The sequence below is a fragment of the Bos grunniens genome, chromosome 9 (genome assembly GCF_055505025.1).
Source record: "Bos grunniens cultivar Pamir isolate PY7600 chromosome 9, Bosgru_T2T1.0, whole genome shotgun sequence".
NCBI lineage: Eukaryota > Metazoa > Chordata > Mammalia > Artiodactyla > Bovidae > Bos > Bos grunniens.
This window is the reverse complement of record NC_141173.1, coordinates 39,700,231-39,707,263: the sequence shown is the minus strand read 5'-3', so window position 1 is coordinate 39,707,263 and position 7,033 is coordinate 39,700,231. Positions and strand designations below refer to the sequence as shown.

The 7,033-nt window shown below is 44.8% G+C and overlaps 1 long non-coding RNA gene across 1 annotated transcript; it reads left to right on the top strand.

Moving 5' to 3' along the window:
- The first annotated feature begins 2,107 nt into the window (after nucleotides 1-2,107).
- LOC147365825 (uncharacterized) lies at nucleotides 2,108-5,761 on the top strand. The gene is made up of 2 exons (XR_015132837.1): nucleotides 2,108-2,418; nucleotides 4,353-5,761. It is a non-coding gene; the product is annotated as an uncharacterized LOC147365825 (long non-coding RNA).
- Nucleotides 5,762-7,033: the final 1,272 nt, after the last annotated feature.

The window sequence follows — 7,033 nt, the reverse complement described above, 5'->3', positions numbered from 1 at the left end:
CTCTTTGGTGGCCGGTGGTCTCTAGCCACTGCTTTGCTCTGCTCTCCATGGGGCCATCTCTGATCCTGACTCAACCTAACCTGTAGGCCCAGCATCCATTACCAGAGCCTCTTGATTCTTGGACACGGTTCCATTAGCTAGTGGCCAGTCAATGGACTGGTTCCCCTATCAGGCGTCTGTCCCCAGTATCATCAGCTGTTTTGGTAATCAGGAGGGTTTCATGGTAAAAACTTGACTTTCAATAGAAAATGCAATGCGAGGGGCGGGGAGGAGTTTAAGGAGGTGTGTGCTGGGCAGCCTTTCCAAACTAGTGTCTCCTTCCACTAGCAGGGGCCGGTGGAAGCCATCATGTTTTCTAATGAGGAGAATAACACAATGTCAGCTGAGATTTTAGGGTAGTTTTCCATCACATACAGGACAGACCAAAGATGAAGGGGAGGGGCCCACATGGATCCGACATCTTCCACAGACCCAGCCCTATGCTCGAGGCTGCATGCATACTCCCTTACTTCAGTTTGACAAGAGCCCACTTGACTTGTGAGGAGACGGAAGCTAAGGGGCTTAGAGATGTGAAGTAACTAAAGCCACACAGTTAATAGTGGAAGAGTTGTGATTTGACCCTGAAATCCGGCCAGACTTGAAATCAGGCTTCCCCACCACACTACACCGAAAACTAGCCTCTCACAGGTGTCCCTGGGGGCCTCACCCACCCGAGTCGACACCGAGTCCACCAGCTCCTGCCTACTCTTAGCTCCTCCTCCTGGGATTTTCATCTCCATTAAAGCTTTACCAACTACTCAGACACCCCAACCCCAGCCTCTCCCCACGCTTTCTGATTTTAACAGTATGTTCCAAAGGCTGTTGGGAGAATTAAGTAAGATGGTTCTCATGGAGTGCTCAGAGTTGAGCTTGGCGTGTGTGCCTGCAGAACTGACAGAGTGATTGATTGGATGTGGGTACAACAGGAGCCTGACTTGGAGTTTTATTTGTTTAATGCAGGAGTTGGCTAACTTTTTCTATGAAAGGCTAGGTGGTAAATATTTTCAGCTCTGTGGGTCATAGAGTCTCTGTTGCAACTGTTCAACTTTGCCATTGTAGCGAAACACTGGCCAGAGCCAAGACAGAAGTGAATGGGCATGGTGGTGTGCTAAGAAAACTTTTCCACAAAAATGGGTAGGGGCTGACTTGGCCTGAGGGTTGTAGTTTGCTGTTTCTGGGTCTGTGTCTCGGTTCCTTCCATGGGGGTGGTGCCAACGTTTGTTTAGTTCACAGATTCTTCTCCAGGGTGTAGCACAGTGCCTGGCAGTGGAGTTGTTGTTCAGTCACTCAGTTGTATCTGACTCTTTGGGACCCCATGGACTGCAGCATGTCAGGCTTCCCTGTCCTTCACCATCTGCCGGAATTTGCTCAGACTCATGTACTTTGACTTGATGATGCCATCCAACCATCTCATCCTCTGTCTTCCCCTTCTATTGCCTTCAGTCTTTCCTAGCTTCAGGGTCTTTTCCAGTGAGTCAGCTCTTTGCACCAGGTGGCCAAAGTATTGGAGCTTCAGCTTCAGTATCAGAACTTCCAATGAATATTCAGGGTTGATTTCCTTTAGGCCTGACTGGCTTGATCTTTTAGGATTGGCTGGTTTGATCTCCCTGCTGTCAAAGGGACTCTCAAGAATCTTCTCTAGGACCACAGTACAAAAGCATCAATTCTTCAGCGCTCAGCCTCCTTTATGGTTCAACTCTCACATCTGTATGTGACTACTGGAAAAACCATAGCTTTGACTATATGGAACTTAGTTGGCAAAGTGATGTCTCTACTTTTTAATATGCTGTCTAGGTGGAGAAGGTATGCCACAAATATTTGTCAAAGGAGTGAGTACATGAGAGAAAGCAAGGAAGAACAGTGGTGGCTGAGAAGGGATCAGTGTGCAGGATTCATAAGTTGAAGGATTAATATAGGAAATAGGAACCCGACTAGGGTTTTTAAGCAAAAAGGTGGAATTACAAACTTGCTGACTGGCTGGAAAAGAAGGCTCTATGCCGGATTTCTAGGAATGATCCCCAGAATGTGGCAGAGCTGACCTCACCACTGCCACATCTTTCACTTTCAGGAAGGTGGGACTCAGGGGCTGCCGCTGGCACTGTTGACCCCAAGAACACGGTGGCTGCAATACCACAGCATTTGGTCAGACAACTGGGAACATCTGCCTGCATGCTGGGACATGCAGGACCCACTGCCACCTCAACTGACTCCTGACGCCCGTGAAGCTGGAGATTGGACGTCGGTGGCCCCATGGCCTTGCTTTCCAACAGAAAACACACAAAACCTGTAGGAACTTGGCTTCTGTCTCACTTTTGCCTTCCAAACTCTGTGCTGCTATGTCTAACTAGGATGGCCTGACGGACACTCATGACCCTCATGGTAAGAGAGTCTGGGAAATGTAGTTTTTTTTTTTTTTTTTTTAGCTTCCTTTACTCCATGCACCTACAGGCATCATAGGAAGATGTAGGAATGGATCCACATCATATTCCACCTGTGCATTTTGGTGATCTATCGCTGCAAAACAAACCACTCCAAACTTCAGTGGCTTAAAACCAGCCATTTATTTTTTTCAGAAATTGGAAATTTGGGCAAGGTTTGGTGGGGGCAAGATCCCCTGGAAAAGGAAATGGCAATCTTCTTCAGTGTCTTTGCCAGGAGAATTCCACGCACAGGGAAGTCTGGCGGGCTACACTCCATGGGGTCACTAAGAGTCAGACACAACTGAGTGACTAACACTTTCACTTTCACTTTACTTTTGGTAGGGGCAGCTTGTCTCTGCTTCATGAGGAGTCAGTTGGGGTGGTTCAACTGGTGGTTTAGCATGAGCTCCATGGTGTGAGCAAGCCCCCACAGCCACCTGGGAGCCCAAGTGGAGAGGAACCAAAGCCCTTGGCAAGAGCCCCAGCCAAACTCCTGGCAGGAGCCAGCATCAACTCAGGGGCCGTGTGTACACCATTGGGAAGGCAGGTCCTCCAGCCACACGGGGATGCCCTAGTTGATGCCAGGTGGAGCAGAGATGTCCCTGACGAATGTTGTCCAAATTGCAGACTTGTGAGCAAAATAAATGACTGCTTCTATTTCTGCCACTAAGTTTTGGGGTAGTTTGTTTCATGGCAAAAGATCACTAGAACATGCAGGTTGTACTGAATGTGAAGGAGGGAGGGGAACAGATGGGCGATCAACAAGAATGAAGCAGCCAATGCCAGGGAGAGGGAAAGGTTGACTTAAACATAAGCCAAGTTCATTTTCCTCCTTTACCCTCAACACTGAGACTTACCAGTGATGCTTCCTGAAAATCAAGCCAAGGTGGTTTGGGCTGTATATACCCAACCAGTAGGCCAAATCTCGGGCTGAATAAGAACCCTTTATTCTTATGAGTACTGCTACCTAGGGGCTCTCAGTCTCTTCCAGAAATTGCCTCTCAGTAATTTTTGATCATGGCCAAGTGATTCAGATTTTGAAATTGCCAACTGTCATAAAAAGGCAAGACTGACCTACTGTGTTCTTATTTATACAACCAGCTTCCAGGATAGCTCAGGCGATTTCCAAGTACAGGGTTGTCACATACAGTTGTGCCAGCTGTATACTGCACGATTCTAGGGGGCACCATTCACATTCTAGTCATGAGCTCTTGGCATATTTATTACAATAGTTTTCTGGCAGATGGCAGCAAAGTGTCTTGAGGTAGGGTAGCTTTTTCTAATTTGCAAAAAGGCAATTTATAGCTAGTGGCAAGAGGCATAGGGACAAATAAAGACTAATAAATCTTTGGCCAGTGGCAAGAGTTACTAGGAGAAAAGGAGGAAGTGGGGAGGAGTCTTAGAATTGAGGGAGGCCCCTTTGCTCAACCAAAATGAGCACCCAAGAGATAAAAAGTATTGAGATTTGTGGGGTTCAGATTCAACTTCTTGGGGTCAGCGAGGCTTTAATAGGATTTGGCCAACAAAAGGAGTCTTCATGAGAAGCAGAGAGAGTCAGCTATACATTTGTCCTAAAAAGTTGACATTTAACGGCTGAATATAATAAGTAAATAATGGCCCTTTGTAGAGAGATGGGGATGAAGAGAATGAGTGAATATCTAAATAAAACTTCTATGGTTCTGGTGGGGGTGGGGAGCGGGGGCAGGTGGGGGAAGGAAAATGGACAGTGATTGTCATGGGAAAGCACTGTTTAAGTGGAGCTTAAATTCTGGTCCACCATAGGAATTCCACCCCACCTCTGACCACTCTGGTTCAGGAACAAGTATCATAACTCATAGCAATAGCACAGCTTCTGAATGTCAAGGTAGATGACATGATGCCTTTCTATTCCAGATATTATGGACTGCAAAATCTTTACAACTGGAACAACGTTCTCCATTTTGCATCTGATTCCAAAACAGAGTCCCAGCCAAGCACAGCTTTTTGTTTTATCTACGCATCTTCCAAGGTCTCCTTCGGCTGCACATGTTGCTTTTGTTCCTGGCTTGCTGTTTTAAGTACAGCTTTGCTACGTTTCCATTTTCCCTAGTATCCAGAAATAAGTACTTATTTGAATTAGAGCAGAAAAATATTGAATAGAATGAAGCATTGCTTCCCCCCTCTCGAACATGGTGAGGTCATGGTTTGGTGATAGTGGTGACAGTGATGAATGCCTGCACTTTCACTTAGAGACCTTCAGGAAGGTATAAACAAATATTTTCTGAAACGCACAGGTGAGGCGGGAGGTGAAGTGGTTCACATAGGATTGTGCTGATTATGGTCTGATTCCTTTCCCCCTTCCCAATTATCTCAAAAACTATGCTTTGGTGAACAGGACTGGAGTTGTTCATATTTTAAATCAAACTAAAGTCCACTGAAGTAGGAAAATTATGCATTTTACGTAAATGATGTGGGCAAATTATTATTCAATTTTTAACAGGGTTTTTCCATCACTTTGCTGTGCACAATGTAACATGGTTAATTTACCATATAGCATTGTTATTCATTCCCTAATTCTCTAGGCAACTGCCGCCATTTGCTTACCATTTCCTCGTTGCTCTCTGGGAATTGACAGACCTCCCGGCTCCATTTAGGGTGGTTTGGTTCCAGGGCGATCTCTAGGGGCTCCGCTTCTCTCTTGTCATCTTCCAGCACTTACCCCTTGGGAGGAGTCTGAGAATGAAAGGATTCACATATCTGGCTTTAAATGGATCCTTTTGTAAACACACACACACATACACACACGCACATGATAAATCTCTTGCTATTTAGTAATATTTCCCCACAGTATTACTTGTATGCCTTCTGTTAAAAACACTATCTGAATAATACCCATTTCATTCCCTCTTACTTCCAATTAGCTGCTCATTGATTATTACAGAGCAAGCACTTGATAATTAACTAAAGGAAAAAAATAAACAAAACAACCAACCAGAATGCCTTGCATCTGCTAATATATACCTGCTTTCATGAATTTACATATTACCTGATGATTCAAACAAAATAGCCTCTTAAATGGGAGGGGAAGAATGAATGACAACAGGGTCACCAGTGGGAGAAAACCCCCTACTAATTATTCTTAGGAGGGAAGTGTACAAGTCCTGCAATTCTCTTATTCTCATACTCTATATAGTTCAAACCACATTCCAACTAGGACACTGGAGTCAAAAACCTGCCGGAAACCTTATTCTGTCCTTTTACGGTATTATCTCCCATCCGGGTAGTTAGCAGCACAATAATCAGAATAAACGATGTTACCTACATACCTTTTAATGTCTGTGTTTGGGGAGCGGGAGGAAGGAGAATTAGATTTTTTTTGCTTGGTTTTGGTTTCTCTTCATTTAGATGCATTTGTTGAATACCTTCTATATTCAAAGCACATTCTGTATTTAGAGCTGGCCCCTGATTGAGATTGGGGATTAGAAGAAAATACAACTCAAGGCAAAAAATGCTGAGCCTACCATTAAGCATTACATAATCCATCTCTGCTTGTCTTTTAGGCACCCACTCCTCCAGGAAGCCTCCCTTGAATTCCCAATTCTGGGCCATTTGGCACTCCTTTGCTGCCCCTTTTGTTTCCTCCTAACAGAGAGCTTATTGCGACTATCTTTTATGGACCTCCATCTCACTGGAGAAGGTAATGGCAACCCACTCCAATATCCTTGCCTGGGAAATCCTATGGATGGAGGAGCCTGGTAGGCTACAGTTCATGGGGTTGCAAAGTCGGACACGACTGAGCAACTAGACTGGGAATATTAATTGTCTCCTTAGCTTTCTAGTGCTAAGCACAGGGTCTAACCCATAATAAGTACTCAAAAAATGTTTGCAGAAGAAATGAAGTCCTTACACATAACCAAAGTCATCTCTTTGGTGGCCATCCCATGGCCTTGAATAGCCTCAGCAAAGGGCTCCTTTCACCCCAGTTCTGGTTTCTTCCTCTTTGTCCAATGTCTCTAGCTTGTCTTCCCCAAATTGCTGCCATCTTGGACCAGCAGGCTGACCTGATCAGACATTCACTTCTAGGCAGTTCTGGATGATTTTCCTCTTCCTATGATCAAACCCTCCCATCTTCTGTCCCATTCTCAGTCAGGGGGCTGTTCTTTGCTGGGTGAAAAATGGGAATCAAATATAGAGAATCTATATTAGTTTGGTTAAGATTACCTCTCCCAACTACAATATTTCCATGTTAGCAGTAGTATCTTATGGACAAGATCTTCATCCTGTGATTCTCAAGCAGGGTATATGGACTCCCCGGGTCATGACAGAGTTTTGCCAGGCATATTACAAGCCATAGACTTGTAAACAATGCACAATCTGAAGGATGGGAAAAGAATTCTATGTGAAGACAAAAAATGGGTATCTTAGGAAAATATCAATTTTTTCATAAAATGCACAAACGTTAGAATGAGATTTTGAAGGCCCCAGGTCCCAAGGGGTACAGGTTCATTCCCATTGATGTGTGGATGAGTTCCGGGGGAAGATTCAGGAAACACTAATGGTGTTCACTTCAAGCTACAGACTGGGTCCTCAAGTCA